The sequence below is a fragment of the Myotis myotis genome, unplaced genomic scaffold (assembly GCF_014108235.1).
Source record: "Myotis myotis isolate mMyoMyo1 unplaced genomic scaffold, mMyoMyo1.p scaffold_m19_p_1, whole genome shotgun sequence".
Classification (NCBI taxonomy): Eukaryota; Metazoa; Chordata; class Mammalia; order Chiroptera; family Vespertilionidae; genus Myotis; species Myotis myotis.
Window position 1 is genome coordinate 183,988,033 of NW_023416313.1, and position 27,540 is coordinate 184,015,572.

At 49.6% G+C, this 27,540-nt stretch overlaps 1 protein-coding gene and 1 pseudogene across 3 annotated transcripts in view; both read left to right on the plus strand.

The window, feature by feature from the left end:
* The first annotated feature begins 9,857 nt into the window (after positions 1-9,857).
* On the plus strand, positions 9,858-10,801 carry LOC118664667 (annotated as a pseudogene).
* Positions 10,802-23,720: 12,919 nt separating this feature from the next.
* Positions 23,721-27,540, plus strand: part of PAQR5 (progestin and adipoQ receptor family member 5) — a 75,121-nt gene continuing 71,301 nt past the window's right edge. For 2 of the 3 annotated variants that reach the window (XM_036305987.1, XM_036306007.1), the window contains exon 1: positions 23,721-23,873. The gene's annotated coding sequence lies outside the window, so the exon portion shown is untranslated. Of the gene's footprint in view, positions 23,874-25,987; positions 26,150-27,540 lie in introns of those variants that run through there. The other variant, XM_036305995.1, reaches the window with a different exon arrangement.

Below are 27,540 nucleotides of genomic sequence, written 5' to 3' on the forward strand. Positions count from 1 at the left end.
CCCACCTCACAGGCCCCACCCCAAGGTTGTCCTCCACCCTTACCTCAACCCAGCAAGCTATGACTCCAATCAAGATGCAGCCCTAGCCGGTTTGGCTCAGTGGATAGAGTGTCAGCCTGCAGACCAAAGGGTTCCAGGTTCGATTCCAGTCAAGGGCATGTACCTTGGTTGCAGGCTCCTCTCAGGCCTGGGCCCTGGTCAGGGTGCGTGCAGGAGGCAACCAATCCATGTGTGTCTCTCACATAGATATTTCTCTCTGTCTTTCCCTCTCTCTTCCACTCTCTCTAAAAGTCAATGGAAAATTATCCTTGGGTGAGGATTAAAAAATAATAATAATAAAATTAAATAAAAAAGAAATGGTGTCAGAAAAAGAAAATCTGTCAAAAAAAATGAGAGTAAACTGTTTCCAACGGCTACACCTGGGTGTAAACAGAGTAGCCAGGTCCCTGGTAAGAGTGGTTTGCTGGGAGCGGCACAAGCAGGGGCCCTGGGGCCAGCGTGGAGAGGCCTGGGGGCCCACACCACCCGGCTCAGTGTGGCCCTGGTGTTGTATCATAAATCAGCGAGAGATACAAGATGCCTTAATGAGCAATTAATTAGGAGTCGTTTACTGCGTGAGGCCCAGAGGGAGGTGTTTCTTCCAAATCTCTGAGCGAAGTCACACAAGGAGTTTTCCGTATTTATACCTTTTGAGCTTCTTTGTCTGCAGGTTTTACAAAGGGCTCTGTGTGAGTTATTGTTACAGTTTGTAATCTTGGATACATAAAGAATGAACATTTGGCATAAGAATATGGGAATTATTATCAGTATTAGTCCATTATGTTAGATGGCTAGCTTGCCAGGTCAGACAGTTAAGTTTTTATCTTTTTCTATTATTCAAACTAAAACAGTTATTTTATAGAATAAGAGACTGTCTAAAAATGACAGTTTACAGAACAAGGGACTATCTAACAATAGCAGAGAATTTCGAACAGCAGTCTTTATACAAGACGGAGGTCACTGTGCTTCACTGGCCGATGCGGCCTGCAAGCTGCGGTGCTTATCTCCCTCGCAGGCTCTGTCCTTCAAAGCGGCCTCTTAATGGTGGAGGAAATCATTAACTGAGAGCTTTCTCTCTGGTTCACAAAGTCACTCCCTTTGCCCAGCTGCCTTACATCAATGCACCCAGCTCCGGTGACGCCCAGAGCCTGCCTGTGCTCTAAGCAGATCTCACAGTGCATTAATATTTTTAATTACCAACAGAATTAAAATAGACCGAGAGGAAACAGTGAGCAGAACTCAGCCCGGGGTCTCTCCTTTGCTGATTGCACAAAATTTCTCCAGCGACCAGCCCTGACCCCTCCCGCTCTAGCTGGGCCTCTGTCAGGAGAGAGGGGGGCCAGGGACTCCCTCACCAGAAAAATGCTCAGAGAATCTTAGATACATTTCAGGCCTCCTGGTTCCTGCCCACAATTGTGGAGCCTCCTGGTGCCCTGAATTTTATCCCAAGATCTGGAGAAGGTCCAAGAAACCCAAGTGAAAAATCACTGTATTGTTTTATATTTAAAAATATAAACTCACCAGACTGCCGCGAGCCCTGTCTGACTCGGGTGTCAACACCCACTCCCTACGCCGTGGCTCTCACCAGGGGAGATTTTGCCCCCAGGGGACACTGGTACCATCTGCAGATGCTGATGGTCACCATTTGGGGGAAGGGGCTGCTGGCATCTAGTGGAGAGAGGTCAGAGAGATTGCTGGACACCCGACAGTACAGAGGACAGCCCACAACAGAGAACGGCATGGCCAAAGGCCAGTGCCGAGATGGAGAGACCCTGGCACCGGAGGCCCTGAATGAGCTCTTTGGGGGCAGCGCTATGTCCTGGGGAATGCCCAGCTCCCAGCGCCTGTGACACAGGGTCTGGCACACAGTAGGAGCTCACTCGGGCCTGTTAATGAGGTGGGATGCCTAGGGGGTGGTCCTAAAGGGAAAGATCCCATCTCAGCCCAAATGGCACTCAGCTGAGTCCGAGGGCAACCATGCCATTGGCTCTCCACACAGACAACTCAGCCACGCCGACAGCCATAAAGTGAGTTTGCTGAGAGGGGCTTCCTGAGCGTGGGGAGGGAGCACTGGGATTCTTTGTGCAGTTGGGCTCTTTAGGTTGCAGGCACAGAATACCCGCAGGGCTGCTTGCAAGGGGAACATTCACTGCAAAGAGAGATGCAGATGGAAACCCAGGCCTTGGGGAAAGCTGAGTGGCTGCAGGACGGCTGGGCTGGGAGCCATCCCTCTGGCACCTTCCATTAAGAAGATGGAGATAAAGCTACATCTCTTCTCTGGGTGCCGCCCACCCCACCCCCAGCTCCATCAAGCAGTCCTGCTTACCCTTGACCTGGGATCCTACCAGGGCCAACTTACCTGTTAGCCAAAGGCCCTCAAAACTGTTTTAATCTAATTTCTTTTAAAATCAGAAGAACAAGCCCGGGCAGCGTGGCTCAGTGGTTGAGCGTCGACCTATGAACCAGGAGGTCACGGTTCAATCCCGGTCAGGGCACATGCCCGGGTTGCAGGCTCAATCCCCAGTGTGGGGAGTGCAGGGAGCAGCCAATCAGTGATTCACAGACATCACTGATGTTTCTATCTCTCTCTCCCTCTCCCTTCCTCTCTGAAATCAATAAAAATATACTTTTAAATAAAATAAAATCAGAAGAACAACATAATATAATAATAATGATAAATATAAAATAATAACTCTAGATTGTATTATGTTCATCTTTATACCAATGCAGTCACATTAGGCTTAATACTATATTTTTATAAAAAGAAGGGGCTACTCCCACAGGCACTGCCCATCTCCCCCTCCCTGCCCCTCTACATCTCGACCTCAGGTGCAATGCCCACCTCGACCACTGCCCTTGGGTCTTAATGAAAATCCCACAGAGAATCCACTGGAGACATTTGAATACAAACATGCAACTAGGAAATTCGTTGACTTTGATGAATTTTCCTTGGGAAAAGGTTTTCCGGAATGGACTCCATTAAGTCAATTTAATCCCTTGATCAATTTTCTATAAAGCTCACTTAAGCTATTTCCAATTTTTTCGCTTTTTCATTTTGAGTTGACTGAAACTATTTTCATTGGGACCAAGTCTTTTTTTCACTTAAATTTTATATCAGAAATATGGTTCATAGCTCAAATTTTTGTCGATATCAGATTTCACTGATGATAGCTTCTGTCAGGGCAGCTTTTCTCTTGTAACCTTTACCGCTACCAAGTCCATTTTCTGGGGTCACATTTCATTCTAAATGTTGTCAAGAACATTTGATTCTTTCATGAATTCTAGTAGGTAGCCTAATTGAGCCATCTACTTTTTTTATGCATTGGATAAAAGACTTGAGAGTTTATAACTATTTCTTAGCCTTCACCACAAGAAAACTGGGACCACACTTATGAGATGGAGAGAAAGGGTGATGCAAAGTAGAGAAGAGAGAAGTTCAGCAGCATTCCCCGGCACTGAGGTCAGGATGTCCTGGGAAGGAGAGGGAATCGTGGGAGGATGAAAATGTTCTTCCCCGTTCCAGTTGATCTTTTTCTGCTTTTATCTTATGTCATATGTCACTTGACCCCCTTGGGACAACTGTGGGTTGGAGGAAGCATGTGGTATAAAATATGATGGCCCAGCCCTGGCTGGTGTGGCTCAGTTGGTTGGAGCTTTGTTCTATGCACCAAAAGGGTTTGATTCCCAGTCAGGGGCATATATCTGGGTTGTGGGTTTGATCCCCGGTTGCGCATGTGTGAGAAGCAGCCAATAGATGTTTCTCTATATATATTTTTTAAAATATATTTTATTGATTTTTTACAGAGAGGAAGGGAGAGGGACAGAGAGTTAGAAACATCCATGAGAGAGAAACATCCATCAGCTGCCTCCTGCACACTCCCTACTGGGGATGTGCCTGCAACCAAGGTACATGCCCTTGACCGGAATCGAACCCGGGACCCATCAGTCCACAGGCCGACGCTCTAGCCACTGAGCCAGAGATGTTTCTCTCTCTCTCTTCCTCTCTCTAAAATCAATTTTTAAAAATACACACACACAGACACACACACAGAGACACACAGAGACACACACACACACACACAGATGGCCTAGACCTGCCACTGAGCCGACAGCTGGGGCAAGCCATTGTCCTTTGGAGGGAGGTAAGGCGTGAAACCAGGGTCTTGGGCAATGGACAGGATAGTTTCCATCTGGACAGTTCTCTCTCCACGTCATGGAGCACTTCCATGCGTATTATTTCACATGATTTTTCAACAGCACCTGAGGCAGGCAGAATCACCTTTGATTTATGAGTGATAAGGGAAATTAGGCAAGTAAGGTGGGTCCTCTTGTTTCCCACCCCGGATCCCCATCATGCCTCAGGCCTGTGAAAAGAGGGCGAGAACGACATCCACATCTCAGTCACAGGTGGCAGAGGCCTTGGGCCGGCTCCTCAAACTCCGGGGGCCTGAACAGTACAAATGGACCCCTACCACGTGTCTCAACACTTCATGGTTATTACTCAGGCTCACATGCCCTTACACGAAAATTCTTTCTCCTTTTACCTTGACAAATAATACCTTAATAATAACAAAACTGAAAAATAGTGTTTTTCATATGACTGAAAACTGGTATTTATTTATTTAAAAATATTTTTATTGATTTCAGAGAGAAAGGAGAGGGAGAGATAGAAACATCAATGATGAGAGAGAATCATTGCTCAGCTGCGTCCTGCATGCCCCGCACTGGGGATCGAGCCCGCAACCCGGGCCTGTGCCCCTGACCAGAATCGAACCTGGGACCCTTCAGTCCACAGGCCAAAGCTCTATCTACTGAGCCAAACTGGCTAGGGCTGAAAACTGGTTTTTATATGGCCGAAAATTACTAAAACATCAAAGATGACAGCATTTGCCCAGCTGAGTGGCTGAGCATCGACCTATGAACCAGGAGATCGAGGTTCGACTCCCACTCAGGGCACATGCTGAGATTGCAGGCTCTATCCCCAGTAGGGGACATACAGGAGGCAGCCGATCAATTATTCTCTCTCATCATTGATGTTTCTTTCCCTCTCTTCCTCTCCCTTCTCTCTGAAAAGAAAAGAAACAAATGACAGCATTTAATCATTACTAGGTATGCCCGAGTGTTCTGTTAATGAGCTAGCGATGTTAGAAAGAATAATAAAATAAAAATACATAAATTGTACACTATTTATTTCATAAAATTTGCCTTTCTTTATTTCAACAAAATTACAAATCATGTTGTTATAATTAGGATTTTTACAAAAATGTTGTTCTATTGGCAGAAATGTCAAATTAGACCTTTTATTTTTTTTGGGGGGGGGGGTTCTTAGACAGTTTTGCTTTAAATTCTATGCGGAGAAACTTCAGTTTTCTGAAACAATAGGAACTGGAATTATTTATATATTCCTTACAGAAGTACTCAGATTCTGAAGTGAACCATAAATTTTGCATATCATGTTCAAACCCTATAATGGGCTTTTATATGATAAATTATTATTACAGGAAACATTACATAATATTCTAATTTCCCCACACAAATTTCTATCACTTACAGATCCAGCCTCTCTTGAAGCAGTGTCTAGCTTGGTGCTACTCGGAATGCCAGTCCATGGAACATTTGTTGCGGGTCTGTGATAAGATAGGAGGCTGTGAAAGAAAGTGTCTCTGGGCACACCCTTCAATTCAGCTGGCTTTTTTCAAAACAAGACATTCTTGATGAAGAAAACAGTATGTTGATTAGCATTCCTTAATCAGCATGAAGAATTCATGTGGCATTTCTTAACTTCTTCCCAATTTTTCAACACTGAGATATAATAAAGAAAACCAGAAGTACCAGTGCTCATTTGTGCAAATCTCTCTTCAGCTGAGATTCTGCCTTCATCTACAATGGCCGGAAAATAGTCTCTATAAACTGGACTATTTGAATGTGAATCTTCTTTATAGTCATGAGAGCATTTTGGTTGTGTTTCCTAATTTCCTTATATTCTATCGGTATATCACTTTGATTGCATATTTCATATGAAGGTTTGTTCTATTTATGTAAAAATTTCTCTAAACATGAAAATAATGTTTCAGTCCTTTAAAAAATAGCAGCTAATTTAGATCTGTTTTTTTTAAATAATAATTTTTCTAATATTATTGACAAGCAACAGTTTATACCAAATAATTATGAGTAGCACACATTTTAAAAATAATTTCATTTTCAGCCAAGCACCATGACTTGCTCTTTGTGGATCTGCTGTTTCACTGAACTCTTCTAATCGTATTGCATCTTGTCCAGATTACTTCCGATTCCTTTTAAGGGCATTCGCTGGCCTTCCCATCGAGTGTCTCTGAGTGGTTGTAAGGTCAGATTTGATATGTGTTTCATCAAGATGTCCTGTCTTGGGACAGATCCAGAACATATCATATATAATTGCTGAATTGTCCAAAGAATGCCATTGCATTGGTGCAGTTGAAGCCACACCTCCTAGTATGAATTGAAACCATGAGCTGTACACAGCACAGGGAATGCTTCTTCATTTTTTATTAAAATTCTGGCTCATACACTTTTTTTTCTTTATGATCACATTAGTGGCATCATCAGAGGTTTATCCTTCACAATTTTGTAAAAGCATTGCCTATAATTGAAAGCCGTTATTCAATTTTTCACTTTGATCAAAACCTATCTATAATAATAAAAGTGTAATATGCTAATTAGACCAGACATCCTTCCAGACAAAGCCAGGCTGCGAGAGCTGAGCCCCCTGCATGAATTTTGTGCATTGGGCCTCTAGTTCTTTTCATAAAAGGTAGAAAACCAATGAAAATACTCCTTAATTTTGACTTTTTCTGTAGTTCAAAACTAATCCTATATAATAAAAGGCTAATATGAAAATTGTCTCCTTGACTAGGAGTTTGACCCAGAGTTCAACCAGGGGGTGGGGCCAGCTGGCCAACTGCCCACAGCCCCTCCCCCCGGCCAGCCTGGCTCGATGGGCCACTATCGGGGCGGGCCAGCTGGACCCCACCCATGCACAAATTCATGCACCAGGCCTCTAGTACAATAATATTAGTCATTCAATGTAGCTTTTGTCTCTGATACAATCTAATTGATCAGAGTAATATTTGTTTTTTTATTCAATTTCTTCTCTCACTTTTTACCCTTCAAATTAATAATCTCATTTTGAATTCTACATCCTAGATAATTATTTGTTTCACTTTTTTTAAAAAAATATTTTATTGATTTTTTACAGAGAGGAAGGGAGAGAGATAGAGAGTTAGAAACATCGATGAGAGAGAAACATCGATCAGCTGCCTCCTGCACATCTCCTACTGGGGATGTGCCCGCAACCCAGGTACATGCCCTTGACCGGAATCGAACCTGGGACCTTTCAGCCCGCAGGCCGACGCTCTATCCACTGAGCCAAACCGGTTTCGGCATTTGCTTCACTTTTTAAAATTCCAGTTACATGTTTGCCTATTTTAGCATAAAATTTAAAGTCATTTCTACTAAACCTAAGCTTTATTAGTTTCCTGCATATTTAATGTCGTTAGTGCCTCTCCCAAATACAGCATTCTGTTTGGCTGGATACAGGGAATATCATTTTATCCTTTAAGAACATCCCATCAATGTTCCTTATTGGTGTTTGCTTATTTTTATTGAAAACTGCCCACAGTTGGCTGTCTAATCAGCTCCTTTTCCCGTTTTTAGTAATTTTATGTTTTGGGGGGGTACCGGTAAAATCTGCTCACTTGTTGGCAGTTTAAAAAATTTTAAGCAGGCTGTCACTTTCCAGATTTTCTATTTCTTTTCACCTCTGGTTTGAGCTCCACGTTTACAATTGCTCTTTCTATCATGACCTCTAGTTGCACTCATTCTCACTGATCCATGGGGTTAAAAATAAAACTAATTACATCAAGAGTATAAAATTTGGATATATTTTCATCATAGCAATGTAAATTAGATCAATTGTAAAAGATGAACTTTTTTTTTTAATATATTTTTTATTGATTTTTCACAGAGAGGAAGGGAGAGAGATAGAAAGTTAGAAACATCGATGAGAGAGAAACATCGATCAGCTGCCTCCTGCACATCTCCCACTGGGGATGTGCCCGAAACCCAGGTACATGCCCTTGACCGGAATCGAACCCGGGACCTTTCAGTCCGCAGGCCGACGCTCTATCCACTGAGCCAAACCGGTTTCAGCAAAAGATGAACTTTTAAAAAAGGTATGTGAAAATAATATTATTTTTCTAAAATATTAAAAAGTATCTATTAAATTTAAAAGGCCAAGTACAAGTTATGTTGTGAATATCAAAACTTAAAGTCAAAATTACTTAAACCTGAAATTTTCTATTTGATTTTTTAAAATTTTATCTTAACTAGTGTATAAAAGTAAAACCACTTGTGATTCTAGCATTCACTGTCCATCAGGCAATATAATCTTTCCTGACTCTGACACATCTTGTGTGCTGAGGAACAAGAATGGGTAGCATTTATTAAGCGCTAACATTTACCAAGTGTGTCCTGACAGCCTTACGAAGGAGGAAGGATTATTTACATTTTTAAGGTGGGAAAACAGAGCAGCTAAGGACTTGTCAGGTGTCCTCAGGCCGCATCAGTAGCCGACTCACCCTAGAAAGGCACACCGGGGGGAAGGCAGCCCCCAAACCCAGGGTTTTCTCTGTCTTCACACTAATGCCACCGCAGCTGCTTCTGGCCCCGTCAGGCCTGAGGCTGACTTTCTTGAGGCTTTATGTGGCCCAGGTTAGAGACCAGACATGTGGCCACGGGTCCCAGCTGCTGCAGAGCAGGACCAAACCTGCGCCGCCTCTTGAGCCGGCACGAGGGCGCCACCTGCAGGGCAGCAGGGGCCCTTCCAGAGCAAGCCAGCTCACCTCAGAGCAGGAACTGGGAGCATGAAGAGGCCTGGCTGGCTCCGGCCCACAGAGGACCTCGCGTGATGAAGGAAGTTCAGACAAGTGCAACCAGGAGACCCACGCTGCCCTCCCACCATTAGCTCACTTCTCCCTCTGGCAGAAGGAACGTTCTCCCTGATGTCTCGCTTCAATCCTCGGACTGCAGAAGGGAGCCCTTTCACTACAAAGAAACAGAATAGGGCAAGACCACGCAGTCTTTAGCTGCTTCCCAGGGTTTCCAGAGATACAGCTCCGTGGGAATGCTGTCCCATTCGAGCCAAACCTGTCCCTTCACCTACAGCTCCCGGGCAGGCCGATCTCCTTGCCCAGGACAGCTCCTCAGGCTGCAAATGTGTGTGTTTAGAATCCTCCATAGCCCTCAGTCAACCCAGTGAGGTCAGGATTGCTGTTGCCCGTTTTCAGATGAGGAAACTGAGGCCTGCGGAGACGGCATGACTTCTTCTAGAGAATCAGAGACAGGCCAGAAGCACGGAGAGATCTGATCCCAAGCCCGGGCACTTCTCGCCAACTACTGTCTCCCCTCGTGGGAAAGGAGTGTGGTGTAAAGGTGAATTCCTCTGCCCATTCTGTGTGTGAATGGGGATGTGATCACAGGAGCATCCAGCCCCAGGGTGCACACACACGTGCTTTGCACAAGTGCATGAATGCCTGGGACAACTGAACTTCTATTTGCAAGACAGAAAAAAAAAATCTCTCACCTACCCCACATCTTATACAAAAATTAACCCCAAAATAGATCATAGTCTTAAACATAAAATATTTGTGACTTCGGGTTCAGCAAAGAGTTCTTAGATACCAAAAGCATAATCTGTAAAAGGAAAAATCGATAATAAATTGGACTTCACCAATATTCAGAATGTATAAAGGAGTCGGCGAGAAGAAGTGCCCGGGGGCGCGATGGCGAGTATCTGGGGCTGGGTGTCCTGCGCGGTGCTCCAGGCGGCCGAGCTCTCTTCCTCCGAACCGAGTGGTCAGACCTGCGCAAACCTCGGCATTTGCCCCAGGATGGTGTGGAATACAGCACAGTCACCTGTCCCCCCGCCGCCGTGCCGGTTCGAAGGCTGGGTCTCTCTGCTGGGCTGTGAGAGCTGCCCGTGTTCCGCTCCTGCGCCCGCTTCCAGCTGCCTGTGGAATCCTTCCTCTGGGACACAGCGCCCCCTGACCGCAGCCCTCACTCGCCACAGTCACGGGCCGTGGACAGGTTGTTACTGACTGTTCAAAAGGGTGCGTTGCCGAAAGCTGCCAAGGCAGGCCTCTTGGCACTCTCCGCTTTCACCTTTGCTGGGCTTTGTTATTTCAACCATCTCGATGTGGGCATGTGCGAAGCTGCTGCCAGGCTGTGGAAGCTCTGACCTTTTTGACTTAATACCTTGAGAATTGACTGCACAGCTCTTTGCCTCCGCGCTGTCCTGCCATTCATCTCCCAATAAGGAGGAAATGACAGAGAAGCCCACTGGCGAGATAAGCCCCTTCCTCTGATCACCTGGCTGGCTTCAGAGTTTACTCTGTGAGGAAAGGCTTGAGAGGAATTGTCCCCAAGAAACTGAGAGACGGAGTTCCATGTTCTGGCGAGTGAATGAGGTGGTCTTCCAGCTTCTCACAGGCCCACGGGTAACTGAACATGATACACGAGCTTTCGCAGTTGAATTTACCAAGCATCCAAGGGAATTCAGCTTTGTTATGATCAATACCTGATCAAACATCTATACTCGCTCTGGGAATGATGGGAAAAGGGAAAAACTATTAATTCATGAGCAAAGACTGCAGACACTTAGGCAGTACTTAATGGCTAACTGCCCCCTTGGTTCAGTTGGTACCAGTCACTGGTGGTTTATATGTCTTCGGGAGACTTTAAAGTTAGGAAATGCTGATATTTCACATTAGTAATTTCTAAATCCTGGGGAAAGAGCCTGAAGAACTTCTGAACATAGAGGAGTTCCAATCAGGGGGATATTACACATTCTAAGCTGAGACACAATCCTCAAATGTGTTCATTTTACTTGTCCTGAAATAATGTCCACAGATATAAAACTTTAAGTAATAAATTGTTATTTTCCCACTGCAAGAATCCCTAATGTATTCTGTGAAAATAAAGTTTTTAAAAAAATAATAAAAAAAGAAATGACCCAATTTAAAATACGCAAAAGATTTCAAACGATATTTCACCAGGAAGAACTAAGGACGGCACCTGAGAGATGCCAGACATCGTTCATCTGAGAGGGATGTGAACTAACACCCCATGGAGGACCCCAACTGCTCTGAGGCACAGCATCCCCCTTAGTGCGGGGCACACGTCCCAGACCCCCGTGGATGCCTGAAACTTCAGATATGCTGGTCCATCTACGTGCTGTATTGTTCTCTCCTATACATACGCACCTATGATAAAGTTTAATTTATAAAGGAGGCACAATAAGAGATTAACAGCAACAACTAATAATAAAGTAGCACAATTATAACAGTATACTGTAATAAAAAGTATGTGAGTGCACTCTCCCTTTCTCTCTCTCTCTCTCTCTCTCTCTCTCTCTCTCTCTCTCTCTCTCTCTCCCTATCTGTCTGTCTCTGTCTGATAGCAGAGTTGGCTACTAAGTGGCTGATGGGTGGGGAGCATATACCTGTAGCAGGAAGGTGGGAGATTTCATCATGTTACTTTATTTTTTTTTATTTTATTAAATCTTTATTGTTCAGATTATTACATTTGTTCCTCTTTTTTTTCCCCCATAGCTCCCCTCCACCCAGTTCCCACCCCACCCTCTGCCCTTACCCCCTCCCCACTGTCCTCATCCATAGGTGCACGATTTTTGTCCAGTCTCTTCCCGCATCTCCCACACCCCTTTCCCCCCAAGAATAGTGAGTCCATTCCCTTTCTATGTCCCTGATTCTATTATAATCACCAGTTCATACTGTTCATCAGATTATTTATTCACTTGCTTCTTAGATTCACTTGTTGATAGATGCATGTTTGTTGTTCATAATTTGTATCTTTACCTTTTTCTTCCTCTTCCTCTTCTTAAAGGATACCTTTCAGCATTTCATATAATCCTGGTTTGGTGGAGATGAACTCCTTTAGCTTTTCCTTATCTGTGAAGCTCTTTATCTGACCTTCAATTCTGAATGATATCTTTGCTGGATAAAGTAATCTTGGTTGTAGGTTCTTGGCATTCATCACTTTGACTATTTCTTGCCACTCCCTTCTGGCCTGCAAAGTTTCTGTTGAGAAATCAGCTGACAGTCTTATGGGTATTCCCTTGTAGGTAACTGAGTTTCTTTCTCTTGCTGCTTTTAAGATTCTCTCTTTGTCTTTTGCTCTTGGCATTTTAATTATTATGTGTCTTGGTGTGGTCCTCTTTGGATTCCTTTTGTTTGGGGTTCTCTGCACTTCCTGGAGTTGTAAGTCTATTTCTTTCACCAGGTGGGGGAAGTTTTCTGTCATTATTTCTTCAAATAGGTTTTCAATATCTTGCTCTCTCTCTTCTTCTGGCACCCCTGTAATTTGGATGTTGGTACGCTTGAAGCTGTCCCAGAGGCTCCTTACACTATCTTCGTATTTTCGGATTCTTTTTTCATTTTGCTTTTCCAGTTGGGTGTTTTTTGCTTCTTCGCATTTCAAATCTTTGACTTGATTCTTGTGCTCCTCTGGTCTGTTGTTGGGAGTCTGTATAATATTCTTTATTTCAGTCAGTGTATGCTTAATTTCTAGTTGGTCCTTTATCACAACATCGAGGGTCTCATTAGATTTCTTGAGGATCTCACTATATTTATCGGCGGTCTCACCAGTCTTTTTGAGGGCCTTACTAAGTTTATCAGCGGCTTCTAGACAGTTCTTGAGAGACCTTAAAAGTGTGGTTTTGAACTCTATATCCTCCATTGACAATTTTGTCCTGTTTCTTTGTCTCCACATTTTTTATGCTTTCTTGGTGCACCCTCTAGTGGTCTTTGTGCGCAGTCTTGTTGTAGTTAAGCCTTGATTGTTGTAGTTAATACTAGGGGGATTTGACCTCCAGGCCAACTGGCTGTGAGAATCAGCTGTGTCTGCAGTGGGAAAACTTCTGTCCTCTGGGGAGGTGCTAATCTAGCCTTTGCCTGAGGCTATCTGGCAAATGGCTCTGCGCAGGGCTTGGGCAGGGCGGGTGGCACGGGATCAACAGGGCGGGTGGAGGGAGCAGTTATGGCTGCTCTCAGTCCCGTCCCCAGAGGCTCTGCCTCTCAGAGTCCCAGCAACCACGGAAAGCCTCAGAGAGAAAGCTGCCCTCGAGTTCCGACCGATGCCAGACAGTCCCGCTTCTCCCGTTTGAGTCTGGGTCCCTAGAGACTCGCCCAGAACTGGAGCTCAGGGCCTGAGCCTCCCTCCCGATTGAAAACGACAACCGCGCCCTCAGCCACCTCTGCACCTTTGTATTTTCCACACTGCGCCTCCTCTGAGTCTCGGTATGCTGTTCTCTTTCCTTCTAGTTGAAGAATTTCCCCTCAGCCAGCTTTCCTGTGGTTCTGGGCGATGTCCGTTCCGTCTTTTAGTTGTATTTTTGAAGTGGTTGTTCGAGGCAGCAAACTCCGGTGTTTACCTATGCCGCCATCTTGGTTTCCCCTCTCATCATGTTACTTTAAATGGTGCGTAGGTTAAAACTTTTGAATTGTCCATTTCTGGAATTTTCCATTTAAGATTTTTTCAGACTGAGGTTGACCATGGGTAACCGAAACCATAGAAAATGAAGCTACAGATAAGGGAAGGCTGCTATAAGAGTATAGTTAAATTATGGTACATTTCTACAAAAGTATATTATCCACCTTTCAAAAATTATATTTTGTTCTTCAAAATAACATAAAAAATAATTATGGGACAAAATATTAAGTTAAAAAATTACGATATAAAGATATAAACAGTGTAACCCAGGGGTGGGCAAACTTTTTGACTCGAGGGCCACAATGGGTTCTTAAACTGGACCGGAGGGCCAGAACAAAAGCATGGATGGAGTGTTTGTGTGAACTAATATAAATTCAAAGTAAACATCATTACATAAAAGGGTACTGTCTTTTTTTTTTTTAAGTTTTTTTTTTTTTTTTATTGATTTTTTTACAGAGAGGAAAGGAGAGAGATAGAGAGTTAGAAACATCGATGAGAGAGAAACATCGATCAGAGATAGAGAGTTAGAAACATCGATGAGAGAGAAACATCGATCAGCTGCCTCCTGGACATCTCCTACTGGGGATGTGCCCGCAACCCAGGTACATGCCCTTGACCGGAATCTAACCTGGGACCTTTGAGTCCGCAGGCTGACGCTCTATCCACTGAGCCAAACCGGTTTCGGCGGGGTACGGTCTTTTATTTCAATAGTTTTATTCATTTCAAATGGGCCGGATCCGGCCCGCAGGCCGTAGTTTGCCCACGGCTGGTGTAACCTCAACTTGAAGGAAAATTGTGTGTGTGTGTGTGTTTGTGTGTGTGTGTGTGTGTGTGTGTGTGTGTGTGTGTTAAATTCTTTTATTAAATAAAGAATGAAGCACATAAAAATATAAATAGGGCTCATTTCTGGGGGTGGTAGTTATATGAGATTTCAGTTTTCTTCCTTATACGTCTCAGAATTCTCCAAAATGTTTCCCAACATACACATATGGCTCTTATAAATTGTCTAATTAAGTCGAGAGAGAAAAAAATGGATGTAAGTCTGAGCCCCTAAGCCAGTGGTTCTCAGCCTTCTGGCCCTTTAAATACAGTTCCTCATGTTGTGACCCAACCATAAAATTATTTTTGTTGCTACTTCATAACTGTAATGTTGCTACTGTTATGAATCATCATGTAAATATCTGATATGCAGGGTGGTCTTAGGTGACCCCTGTGAAAGGGCCGTTCGACCGCCAAAGGGGTCGCCACCCACAGGCTTAGGCTCGCTAAGCCCTCCCTAAGTGTTCAGTTCTTTGCAGAGGAGACACCACCCAGCTCCTCCCTCAGCTCATCCAGAGGCCCCTTTTGGCTCTCTGCTCTCCAGCGCCTGACCTCCCTTCCTCCTGGCCACACCCCCTCCCCCAGCTTTGTCCTCACTCTCCCCTCTCCTCCAGCTGCTCCTTTTGTGTGGGTACTCCTGCTGACCCTCTCCATCCCCTTTTCCTTCCCGATCCTCATGGATCCCCATGGGTTTCACTCCCTCTGCGGCATCAGCAAGGCGCCCAGGACACCCACATCCCCATGTTCAGCTTCAAGGGTTCCTGCAGGCTCCAAGCCCTTGCGCACTCACCATTCATTCAGCTGGTGTGGCTACGAATGATTGCCAGGCACTGCTCTAGCAGCAAGCAGCGAAGGTGCTGCGTCCACAGCCCTGATGCTCTAGCAGAGGGCTCAGGCCGTGCACACGCAACAAATAAATGGAACCGGTGACTGCAGAACCTGCGTGTTAACGAGATCCCCAGGACATTGAATGTACATTAAAGCTGGAGAACCGCTGCTCTACCCCAGCGGTTCTCAAAGTGTGGTCAGCAACCAGAGGCCTCGGCATCTCCTGGGAGCTTGTTAGAATGCAAATTCTCAGCCCAGACCTACTGAACCCAAAAGTGTGTGTGGGAAGCCTGACCTCTGACCCGCCTGCCTTTCTCTTACAAGAACCCTTATGGCTGCAAAGGGCTCACTCTGATAATCCAGGATAGTGGTCCTATTTCAAGATCCTTAACTTACGCACATCTGCAAAATCCTGTTCGCTGTGCAAGGCAACATTTCCATGGGATCTGGGATCAGGACGGGACATTCTTGAGCTTCCCACAGCGTCGGTCACAGAGCCGGCTCTCAGTAAGGATGGATGGAGCGGAGGACGGAAGAAATCAGGGGCCCCATCAGCAGATGAGTGGATTAAAAAACTGGTGTATCTACACAATGGAATACTATGCCGCTATAAAAAAGAAGGAACTCTTACCATTTGCAACAGCATGGATGGAACTGGAGAGCATTATGCTAAGCGAAATAAGGAGAAAGATAAATATCACATGATCTCACTCATATGTGGGATATAATGATCAATATAATCTGATGAACAAGAATAGATCCAGAGTTAAATGACAGGGGAAGGGAGGGATTAGAGAGCAACCAAAGGACTTGTATGCATGCATGTTAGCATAACCAATGGACACAGACACTGGGGCAGTGGGGGTTTGCCCGGGGTGGGAATGGCTGGGTCAATTGGGGGAAAAGGAGACATATGTAAAACTTTAGACAACAATAATAATAATAATAATAATAATTATTATTATTATTATGAAATCAGGGGCCCTATGAAGCTTGCCCTTCCCCATCCTGTGAGCCCAGGCCCACCTGTGAGCTTCTGACCTGGTCCTGAGGCAGTGAGACCCCGCAATGCTCCTTGGCACAGGGGTCCTTCGATTCAAGTGGCCACGCGCCATGTGCACTGGGAAGGTGAGGCCCCAAATGGAGCCCAGCAGGTGGCACTCCTCAAGCACAGGCCAGGCCGACTGATGATCTGAAGGTCGGCTGTGAGGGGAATACGGGGTGCCAGTTGGGCAAGCTTAGTGTCTGGGGTCACCAAGAGAACATGCACTTTGGGTTCAAGTCCTGACTCAGCCATTTGCCAAGGGCGTGAGCTTGAATTGGGCATTTAACCAGTCTGTGCCTCCTCCTCTTCAGTGACTTCATCTGCAAGGGGAGGTGGGGGTTAGGTAACATCAGCCTCAGCAGGGAGTAGGGAGAACTGGAGAGCCGGAATGCTGTCTGGCCCTGGGGTGGTGCACGAGGGCAGGGATGCTACTGCTGGCGAAGAGGTGAAAGGGGGAGCTGGAGCCAGTGGGCGGGTGCTGACTGGCTCTGGGTAGCCTGGGATTAGCCGTGGCCACCACCACACCCAGGCCCTTGGCCCCCAGCCCTGACAGTTCTGGGCATGAATGAGGCTTTAGGTCTTACATGGCCCTTTGTGTGATTTGCTGACTCCCTTTAGTCATTCATTACAGGGGAACTGAACCCTGACATGGGAAGAGCCATAGGGCCTGTGGTTCTGGGGGCCTCCCTGGGGACCCCAAGGTGGGGCAGGAAGTGCTCAGAATCTGGGTGAAAATAACCTGGGCTCAGCATCTCCCTGTTTCCCTGACCCTTTAAGCTCCAGCTTCCTTCTCCGTAAGCAGGGATGGTGCACTCCATCCCGCCTCACCCGTGGCCCTTGGTGCTGAGACTGCGCCCGGGATGTGAAGGGCAACATGGGTGTGGGCTGGGAGGATGGAGGGAACAGAGCATTCAAGCAATAGAAAGGGGCTCTGTCTGAGGTCTTCTGACCGGGGTTCAATGGCAGCCCGAAAGGGGCTGTTTGTCCTTAGACTCAGGAATATTATGATAAAGACATCAGTGTCTGCAAGGATACCAGCTTGGGGCTAAATGACATATTTACACAGCCTTCAGCTACCTTCTCCCTCTCTTTAGCAACCCCCTGCCCGTGCTGAAACCTTTAGTACGGACTTCAGAAGTACGAGTATTCTCAAACCGCGCTCTGGGTCAGAAGGGGACTCGATGGTGAGAGGATTGTGACCACGGCTTTTCGCGGATCCCCAGCCTCTGCGGCTCTCATTGGAGGCCAGGGCAGTCCGCTGGGCCCCCTCAGGTCTATGTGTTGGAAGAAAGACATTGCACTTGGATCTTTGAAAGGCAAACAGAATAAACCGTGTAGGCTGATGGGACACAGACTGAACCCGAAGGATCCGGCTAGTAGACACTCGTCGGAAACCACCCTGAAAACAGTGACCCGAGAATGTTTGAGGAGGAAGAAACCCAGCAAGGCAGGTGGCAATCTAATGCAATTCAGCCTCTGGTTTATGGAGCGACCTCAGACGAACTGTTTGCCCTCTTAGGGTCTTACTTTTCCTGGAATAGCTAATAGATCTCACCTTCCTGTATTCTAATGTCTGAAATTGACCATAAGTTCTCCACAAATCATCCCATAAATGGACGATTTCTCAATGGCTTGATCCTGTGAAAGCCTCAAGATTGGCTGGCTAATGTGAAAAGGCGTCATATTTTGAACATTAGCTATAGAATATATGTTGTGGTGAAGACATGTTCCAGGAAAAATTGTATATGTATTTAATTTTTGGACTTTGACATGTATCCTCTGATTACTAAGAAAGGCAGTATAGCAGCGATTGAGAGCACAGACTTTAGACCAGTCCTGAGCAACTGCGTGACCTTGTACAAGTCACTGCCTCGGCTTTCCAGTCTATGAAATGGGGCTAATGGTAGGCATGGGGTGCAGTAAGCCTTGAGATACCGTGTCTGGCCTGTAGTAAGAGCCTGGTAAACACTGGTTATTCTCATCACCTTAAATCCTCTTGTCAAAATGAAGGCTTCCTGCCGGGCTAGATGTTTGGTGCAGATTTGGACTACCACGCCTTAAGCAGACTGGACCGGGCATGTGTGGGTTGCGTGGGAGTCCTGAGCTGCCCTCCAGGCCAGGCCCGGAGAGCAGCAGGTAGCACTTCTGCCTCCCACCGCGAACAGCTCCTGAGCTGGGTGTGGACAAAGAGCACAGCAAGGCTTCCTCTGGCCTTTCCTGAAAACACAACTTCAAAGGGGTCCACACCCAGACTTTAAGAAAGCCTGGGGCCCACTGCCAGCCCCCTCTCCCTGGGGTCAGCCCTATTTCTAAACTTGTCCTTGGCCACCCAGGCTGCCTCTGCGGAGGCTCGGGTCACCCCTCCACCTCGAGGGGGAAGCCCAAAGGCAGAGGGGAGAAGGCCCTTGCCCTTGGCTGAGCCCCTCCTGGGCACTGCCTGTGCTAGCTGGGGGCCTCGGCACGTTCTTACCTAGCCAGTGACCCCGTGTGAACCCACAGATACTCTTATTAATGAATAGAACAATGGGCAGGGCCCTCAAGGCTCTCAGCAGTGAGCTCTCCCTCTGCTGCCCCCCCCTCCGCCCCACCTCCCGCCCCCGCAAGGTGGGCGCCCTGAGCTCAGCGGGCTGCTGGGTGGGAGCGTGGAGAAGAGGGCTCATCTCTAGGTGGGCACCTCAGGCCCTGCCTGCCTGTACAATGGCTCTGCCACCCTGGCCCGAATGCCAGTCTGTCTGAAACTTCAGCTTCTTTCAAATGCAAATCCTCCACCGAGGCAGCCCACAGGAGGCCTGTGCTCATTTACACCTGAGCTTGAATAGGCTATTCAAGAGTCTTCCCAGAATGCAAGGCTAATAACAATCAGTATTATATACTCATACGATTATGTATTTATTGCATACTTATTCCCACAATACCAGAAACCAGAAAAAAAAAAAAAAAGAATCACTCACAATCCCAGACCTAGGAAATGGAATTTTGGTTTTCTCCCCAACCCCCTCCAGCCCTTGTACAGGCACATACACCGCTTTCTCTCAGCTGGACTCCTACCCACTGAATGTTGCACTCAATACCACAGCATCATCCGCGTTTCCCCGTGTTGCAACCGTCTTCACAAGGAGCTTTTAAAATGGGTGGGCTGCTGCAAACCAGCGCTCTGGAGCTGGGCATGCCGGCTGCTCTGGTTAGGTAGAATGCTGGAACTCTGTTCAAAGAGCGTTTTCATTGTTTGGGGATTACTCCCTTAGGATGCATTCTTAGGTGTGGGATTGCTGGGTTAAAGGTGATGAATGTTTGTGTGGCTCTTGAAAGAGAGCGGAGTCCAGGTTTTGCCTCGAGCTTGCAGGCAGCTGGTACCTGGGGACTGGGGGAGCTGGGGGTCAGCGAGGGGGGAAGAGGGCCGTCTCTGGGTTCACTGGGCAGTCAAGACTTCGCAGGGGCAATCCTTAAAGGCTTGCCTGGAGCGGAGGCAGAGCCCCGGGCTGAGAGCAGAAGCCAGAGGCTGCCCAGAGGAGCTCCCTCCTTCCCACTCCTCCAACGCGCACGACCGCAGTGGGGATGAGGCGGCTGGGAGAGGAAGAAACCCAGGGAAGTGGTGAGCCTCGTGCACTGGATGGCCCGGGATTCAGGCAGGAAGTGCAGCTGCAGTGGCTGCTGGGGACATCCCCCACTGTCACTACGTGCCACGGTGGTCAAGGCAGGCGCCCCGTCTCCGCACACACTTCCTGTACACACAGCATCCTTGCTGTGAGCTGATTCCCACCCGGGAGCCCTGGGGGCAGGATGATGAGGACACAGACGTGACCGAGGCTCTCTAGGTGCCCCGGACTCAGGCAGCTGAAGGAGTTGGACCACCTGGGGCCACCACGCTGGCTGCACAGCAGAATCAGCTGGGGAACTTTCAAAAGACCTGGCCCCACCTCCAGAGATTCGGAGTGAATTGGTGGCTGGTGCTGACATCAGCCAGGACGGAGACCACTGCATCGGGCGTTATATTTTCTTGTTAGAGCATTTGTGGGTGCAAGGACAGTGACCCTCTGAGGCTAGTAGGGGAAAACAGAGGTTATTGTGGGATAGCGATGATGTTGGGGCGGGGGGAGGGGGCAGGGGCGCTAAACCCCCTTCATAGTCTCTATGCAGGCCCTTTCCCCAGCCACCCAAATAAACCTTCCACGCCAATAAAACGACGCTTCTCTGCTAACGTAGCTTCAAACCAGTCCCCTAGCTCTCCCCTTGCAAGCAGAGGGCTGCCCCAGCCCTTGCATAGAGGGTTGTGGCCACCTCTCCCAGCCTCAGTTGGAGCAGTAAACCCGGATGGAGCCACCCCAGAGGAGACAAGCGGGGGAGGACTTATGTGTTAAGTCAGGTTGGGTGCTAGAGGGCCAAATCCTGTATTGAGTGGGGATTTCGGTCCCTTTTGTATTGTTCCTGTTGTCGTGAGAGGCATTTTGAACAAAGAGGACAGGCTGGGCCCTCCCAGGGGGAGCTGGTGAGCCCTGTGAGGGAGGAGTGGGGGCTGGTTAGGACAGTACGTTCTGATATGGTGCCCCCTGACCCCTTAGGGCCAGGAGGGCAGAGGCCGAGGTGGGAGATTCTGAGTCATATGGGTGGGACGGGACTATTCTCCCAAAGAGGGTAGCTGAGTTGCACTGTAAAGGTGTCCAAAGGAGATGTACGCTGGGGCCGCGTGGCTCAGTGGCTGAGCATCAATCTATGAACCAGGAGATCGCAGTTCGGTTCCTGGTCAGGGCACATGCCTGGGTTGCAGGCTTGATTCCCAGTAGGGGGCGTGCAAGAGGCATCCAATCTATGATTCTCTTTCATCATTGAGGTTTCTCTCTCCCTCTCCCTTCCTCTCTCTGGAATCAATAAAAGATATTAAAAACAAAGGAGCTGTGACATTTGTGACTGGCACTCTCCCCTCTTCCCGCCCTGACGGGTCCCTCTGACCATTTGCAGACCCCCCTTTCACGGTCCATGCACCCCCTGCCATGAAGAGCCAAGCAGAGCCCAACCCAACGTGGTCAGTTCCACATATGTTTACTGAGGCCCTGAAAGGAAACAACAGAACCCCAAATATTGCATCCGCTCAGCACTCAGCAGTTCACGGCGCACTTCCAACTGCATCCTGCGGTCCCGTGATAACCCTAAAAGAAAAGACGTTGTGACCCCCACTCTATAGATAAAGAAACCGAGGGCCAGAGAAGAGAAACAACTGCTCACAGTCGTTTCAGTACAGGCTGCCCGGCTCCTGGGGCTCTTTCCATGTCACCTCCCTGCCTTCCTGGCCTGTCGTCTGCTGCCTCACTGGGGAGTTTGGGGCCTGTACCTCTCGGGAACACCCCACGCCCGTCTCTCCACAACTGGTGTGGCCTGCAAAATCCCCAGGCTCCCTCCCTGCCCTTTCTCCTGCTCTGCCCTCCCTGAGTGTTTACCATCCACAACGGCCTCTCCTTGTTCCATGTATTTCTCCAAAGTGTTCCTGTTTAATCATTCAGCTAGATCTAATCTCCCTCCGAGCGCAGGGGGGTGTCTGTGGCACCTGCCAACCAGGTAGGGATTCAGCCAAGACATGCTGATAGGTTCCCTGGCGATCCACTGACCACCTCCCTGTAGGTTGGGAGCCTCTTGATCTTCCCTCTTTCGTTTCCCAGGGTGCGCACAAAGGGTCTGCCGTGGGCTGGAGTCTGGCGAGGCGCTGTGCATCTGTGCACTTCGCTGGGGTGGGGTGGGAGCGGGGTGGGGCATAGGCCACTGTGCATCCTGCTGCTGCCTCTGCAGGGTGGGGACGAGGCCAGCGCTAGGCTGTGAACATCTCAAGCCCTCTTCTCCCTCTGAAGTCCCTCACTGTCCCAGGCATCCAAAGATGACACCAGAAAGCACACAACCTCTTGCCTTCCCCATTCAGAGAGTTCCATAGCCAATATCTCAGTGAACCCCCAAAACCCTTGGGAAGGCGAAGGGAGGATTATTTACGAGGGACTTGTCTGAGGCCACACTGAGTTCAGCATAAGCTGGGACCGAGAGCCACTCCCCGAAGGCCAGCCATTCTTGTCAAGCTCTGCTTTGCACTGGATGACTGCCTACCTGTTTGTATGTCCTCATACAAACTTATTAAGTCTGGGCCTTGGCCAGTGTGCTCAGTGGTTAGAGCATCAGCCCGTTCAATTCCCATGTACCTGGGTTGGAGTTTCGATCCCAAGGTGCATGTGGGAGGCAACCAATAGATGTGTCTCTCTCACATCGATGTTTCTCTCCCTATCTTCCACTCTCTCTAAAAATCAATGGACAAAAATATCTTCGGGTGAGGATTTTTTAAAAAAATAAAAGAACTTATCAGGCTAACATAGACTGAGGGTCACACACACACCTTTACAAGACGTGCAGCCACAGAAAACCTTATAAAGCAAGATGCCCAATAACACAATTCAGGGACCATAGACAGGGCCTTAGAGATCATCCACTGCAACCCACTCGCTTCAAATGCGGAAACGGAAGCCTCGAAAGGGACGAGACTTGCCCAAGGTCACAGCTCAATGGAGGCCTCTGGGCTCTAGGGATAGTGCTCCTTCCACTGTCTGTGCACTTAGCACACAAGGCAAAGCGGGGAGCAGAGGGGCTCTGAGAGCCTGAGGCAGCAAGGGGATCTGATCCCCCCACTTCAGTCCGAGCCTGAGGCAGCAAGGGGGTCTGACCCCCCACTTCAATCCAGGACTTTTGTCCAAGGGGTGGATGCTCCCCCTTGTCTGGGAGGGTGCAGGGTGGGGGCAGGAAGTGGCTGCAACCTGTTCCTTGTGCACCTGGGAGCAGCCACAAAGTCTGGGTCCCAGAGACCAAACGTTCTTTGTCCTTTGTGTCCTTTCAGCTCTTATCTCTGTGTCCACTGAGTGGCAGAGGCCCAGGTCCAGCACCTTCCAGACCTGGGAAATGGAAACCTGGGGGGAAAGGTGAGGGGTGGGTGCAAAGCAATACCTCCCTCAACACCACCCCACCTCCAACCGGCTCCTTGGCCACTGGGGAGAGAGCCAGGTCTGGCTGACAACAGGGCCCGCACAGCCAGGAGCCTTCCTCCCCGCTCCTACCACCCGCCTCCTCCCTGGCTCCAGAGGAGGGCGTGTGGGGTGTGGCTGCGGTACCCAGTTTGTTTGGTTTTTTCCTTCCCTGTACTCCACCCCATGCAGTCTTCTGAAGGGCATGCTCAGGGGCCTGGCCCTGAAGGAGGCCTCAGGCTCCCCACCCTCGGCCCCTGGGAGTGGGGTGCAGGGGGTTGGGCGTGAGGGGGCCTATGCGCACCCCCTGGGCGCAGGGCTTTGGTCGCACCACAGCCTGGCGAGTGATGGGAGGTCACCCAGCCGGTGGCTGGCAGGTGGTGAAATGCCAGCCCCGCGCGGGGAGGGTGCCCCTGGCCCGCGGCTCCTCCTCCGCCTCCCCGCCCCGCCCCGCGCGGCAGGGGATCGCGGGCGGGACCGGCGGGACCGGCGGGGTAGGCGCGCCGACCGGCCGGGCCAGGTGCAGCGCCCGCGTGTCTGGGGGCCGCTGCGCCAAGAGGAGCGCCAGCTGCCCGCGCCCTCCCAGCCGGACGCCCGTGACCCTCGGAGCCCAGGTAACCGCGGGTGGGACGCCTCGCCGAGGCCGCCGCGGGCCCCGCGCACGCGCCCCCCCGGCTCCGCGGCCGCCGCGTGCTCCCCGGGCCGGACCGCAGCTCCGAGGGCGGGTCTGGGAAAGTTCACCCCGGACGGCTGTGCGCGGGCGGCAGGGAAATGCAGCCGCTTCCCCGGCGCCCTCCGCCCGCCTCGCCTCCCGCGGCGGGGAGCCCGGGGCCACGGGGGCGGGCGCCGGGGCGCACTGGTCCCCGCGGAAATCGGCTGATTTTTGCCCTCTCACTTTTCCATCTCTCAGTCTTCCGAGCCCGCGATCCTCCCCGCGCCACCCGCCCCCTGGAAAAGATCTTTGGATGGGACTGCAGAGCTGGCGATGGCTTGCAGCGGTTCTCAACCTGTGGGTCGCGACCGCTTTGGCAGGGGAACGACCCTTTCACAGGGGTCGCCTAAGACCATCCTGCATATCAGATATTTACTTGACGATTCATAACAGTAGCAACATTACAGTTATGAAGTAGCAACGAAAATAATTTTATGGTTGGGTCACAACATGAGGAACTGTATTTAAAGAGCCAGAAGGTTGAGACCCACTGGAACTTAAGGGATGTTTACATTTGTGCTTCCCGCCTCCTCGGGCCAGATACACGCTAGGACAGCGGGCTGCAGCCGGGGTGGGGGTGAGGGTGAGGCGGCGCCCTCGGCTCCAGGGGCCCTCTGGGCGCTGTTGGAGGAGTGGGTGCCCAGACAAGGGGAGCCTGGCCTCTGTGCTGTCTGTGGCTGGGCATCCTTGGCTCCCCCAGTACTTTCCAAGCCCCAGGAGACAAGCGCAGAAAGGGTGGCCTGCGACACTGCAGGGGCATAGACCTAGGGCGCAGTGGCCCCTGCTGATTTGAGCAGAATGGGCTTCCTCCAGCCGGGACTGTAAGGAGGGCTCAGCTCAGGGTAAGGATGGGTCTGAAAGGTGCTCCTTTCCATGCGGAGCCAGAGGGAACAGGCTGGGGGAGCTCAGTGGGTCAGAGAGGAGCTAACATGGACACATACATCTCTGATGTCACTTTACCCCCCAACACCAGTGCCCTAAGTAGGTCTTGTTCCACTGGCAGAGGAGGAAAGGCTCCAGGAAGTTAAGCAGCGTGCTCATGAGAAACGGTGGGCCTGGACCTCACATCAGCCTTCTAGAGCCAGGTGGTTGCCCCTCAACATGTTTGCGGGGCCCCTGACTCTGCAGGGGTTTGTTTCTTCTCCCTCCCCCCGAGGCCCCTCCCCTGGAAGGGGTCGGCCAGGAAAGGGCACCTCCAAGAAGAAATAAAAAATGGTCACGAAGCTCCTCCAAGAGAGAGTCAGCTCCTTGCTGGGCGGAGAGCGGGAGCAGGGTACCCGGAGCAAAGGTGCTCAATGAGCACTGAATGAACGAGCCTGAAGCAGCAGGCATTCGCTCCCAGCTGACGGCTCTCTGCCCCTGGCCAGCAGAGGAAAGGGCACCTGAGGAGTTGGACCAGAAAGGGGCCCACCACCACCATCACCAAAGGCCTTTGGCATCCTTGCCCACTTGAGGCACTTGGGCGTTTTTTAAACCAGGGAGCGCACCCACAACCCCATGTACTTTTCCAGACAGACAGGCTTTCGCTTCGCCCTCGGTCCGCTTCGTGTCAGGCCAGGGAGAAGCAGAGGGAGGCGGTTCCAGGTCCAGCTCGGCCTGCCCTGGGTTGGAGGCGGGGGACCCCTGTCCCACCCCTGTCTTATCCATCCCTCCAGAACAGTGGTTCTCAACCTTCCTAATGCCGTGACCCTTTAATACAGTTCCTCATGTTGTGGTGACCCCCAATGTCATTGTTACAAATGGAACATAATTAAGCATAGTGATTAATCACAAAACAATATGTAATTATATATGTGTTTTCTGATGGTCTTAGGCGACCCTGTGAAAGGGTCGTTCGACCCCCAAAGGGGTCGCGACCCACAGGTTGAGAACCGCTGCTCCAGAAGTCTTATTTGGAAATGTTAATCTCCATCGCCGCCTCTCTCTCCTTAGCACTCCCTGGGGCAACCGTGGATAGAGGGCCGAGAACTTGCTTTTGTGGACCTTCATTTGTGGGCCTATAAAATGATGGCAACACAATCTGCATGGTTTTACGGGAGAGAAAGTAGTCCAAAGGGCTCTGTAAGCTTCAGAGCAAACCATAGTGTCAGCCTGCCCTGCCCAGCTGGGCTGTAAATTCCTCTGGGAAGCCACCATGCATCTTGGAATCCATGAGGCTGACCTCATCCTGAGCACACAGTAGGTTTACAGGAAGTATTTACAGTCTCGACAGGGAGAGAAATTGCTGAAATTGGTGGGAAAAGGGGAGAGTTTTTAATCCTTTTTTCCCTCCCCATGTAAAGATAGAGGGCAGGCTACTGTATAAGATGGTCCAGGAGGAGGGACAGGAGTGGTGTGAGAGCCCCTGGAGGTGGAAAAGGTCATTGTCTTGTTTATGCAAGGCCAGGGTCAAGTGGGGTGTTGATGGAGGACCCTAGAAGATTTTCCATGGCAGTGCCCTGGACACCGAGGCTAGGAACCCATAACCCCAATGTCTGCTTTGGCCTAAGGACAGATCAGGACACCCAAAGTTGGTCAGTTTGTTCCTAGAGGAGGCCACTGAGAACACAGCTGGGATTTAAGCTCCTGAACCAACATGCCCTCCCCCCTCTCCCCCCCCCCCCCCCCAATCCACCCCACTCCCTGCTGTCCCTTCCCGGCTTCCTACTGCTGGTTCCTGAGTCTTAACAAGAGCTCTAGACCCACAACTTCTCAGCTGGAATCAGCCTTAGAGGCTATATCCCTACCCCCCCTCCCTGCTATATTTTCCATAGGACTTATCACCTCTAACAACCTCTTATCTTGTTTATTGTCTGTCATCACTGTTAGAATATCAGCCCGGTGAGGGCAGGGCTTTCTGTCTGTGTTATCACTGCTCTATCCCCAAGGATCAGAGCAGTGCCTGGTGTGTAGTGAGTGCTCGGTTAATGCATGTTGAATAAACGGTACCTGCAGCCTGCCCTTCCTGCTTGTACAGATGGGAGATTGAGGCCCAGAGATGAGAAGTGGCCTGTTGGAGGCAGCGCTGGAGCTTTTCCCGATTGGGCGGCAACTAATTCAAAGCTGGGTCACTGCCCCCTGCACCAGGTTGCCGGGGGTGCTTCATGCCAGCTGCCTTCAGTCACCCAAGGGGGCAGCTCCCGTGCTGAACAGACAGCCACCCCCACAGGCTGGTTTGAGAGCCAGGGAGGAGCGCTCCGGGCCAGACCTCATCTGAAAAGAAACCTAATGCTGCCCGGAAGGTGGCCATTCCTCTGTCAGTGGTGAAAGTTGCGCCCCCTCCAGGCCGCCTGCGAAAGTTCCCCAGGGCCGGGGAGAATCCAGGAGGACCAAAGCCAAGTCCCCGCAGCCCTGGGGAGGAGGGCGGAGCTTCAGATCACCGGGGGCCAGGGATGGCAAACCTGTCTGAGATGGTGCAACCAGATGTGGGCCAGGAAGAGGGAGGACATTATTCTGCCCAAGGCCCTGGGAAGGCTCGGACGCTGAGGCCCCACTTAGGAATCTGATTAGGGTGGTTCCCTGGGGGGCCCAGGAGCTTGAATTTTGAAGACACTGTGTAGAGACAAGCAGGATGGAGAAGCTCCAGTGGG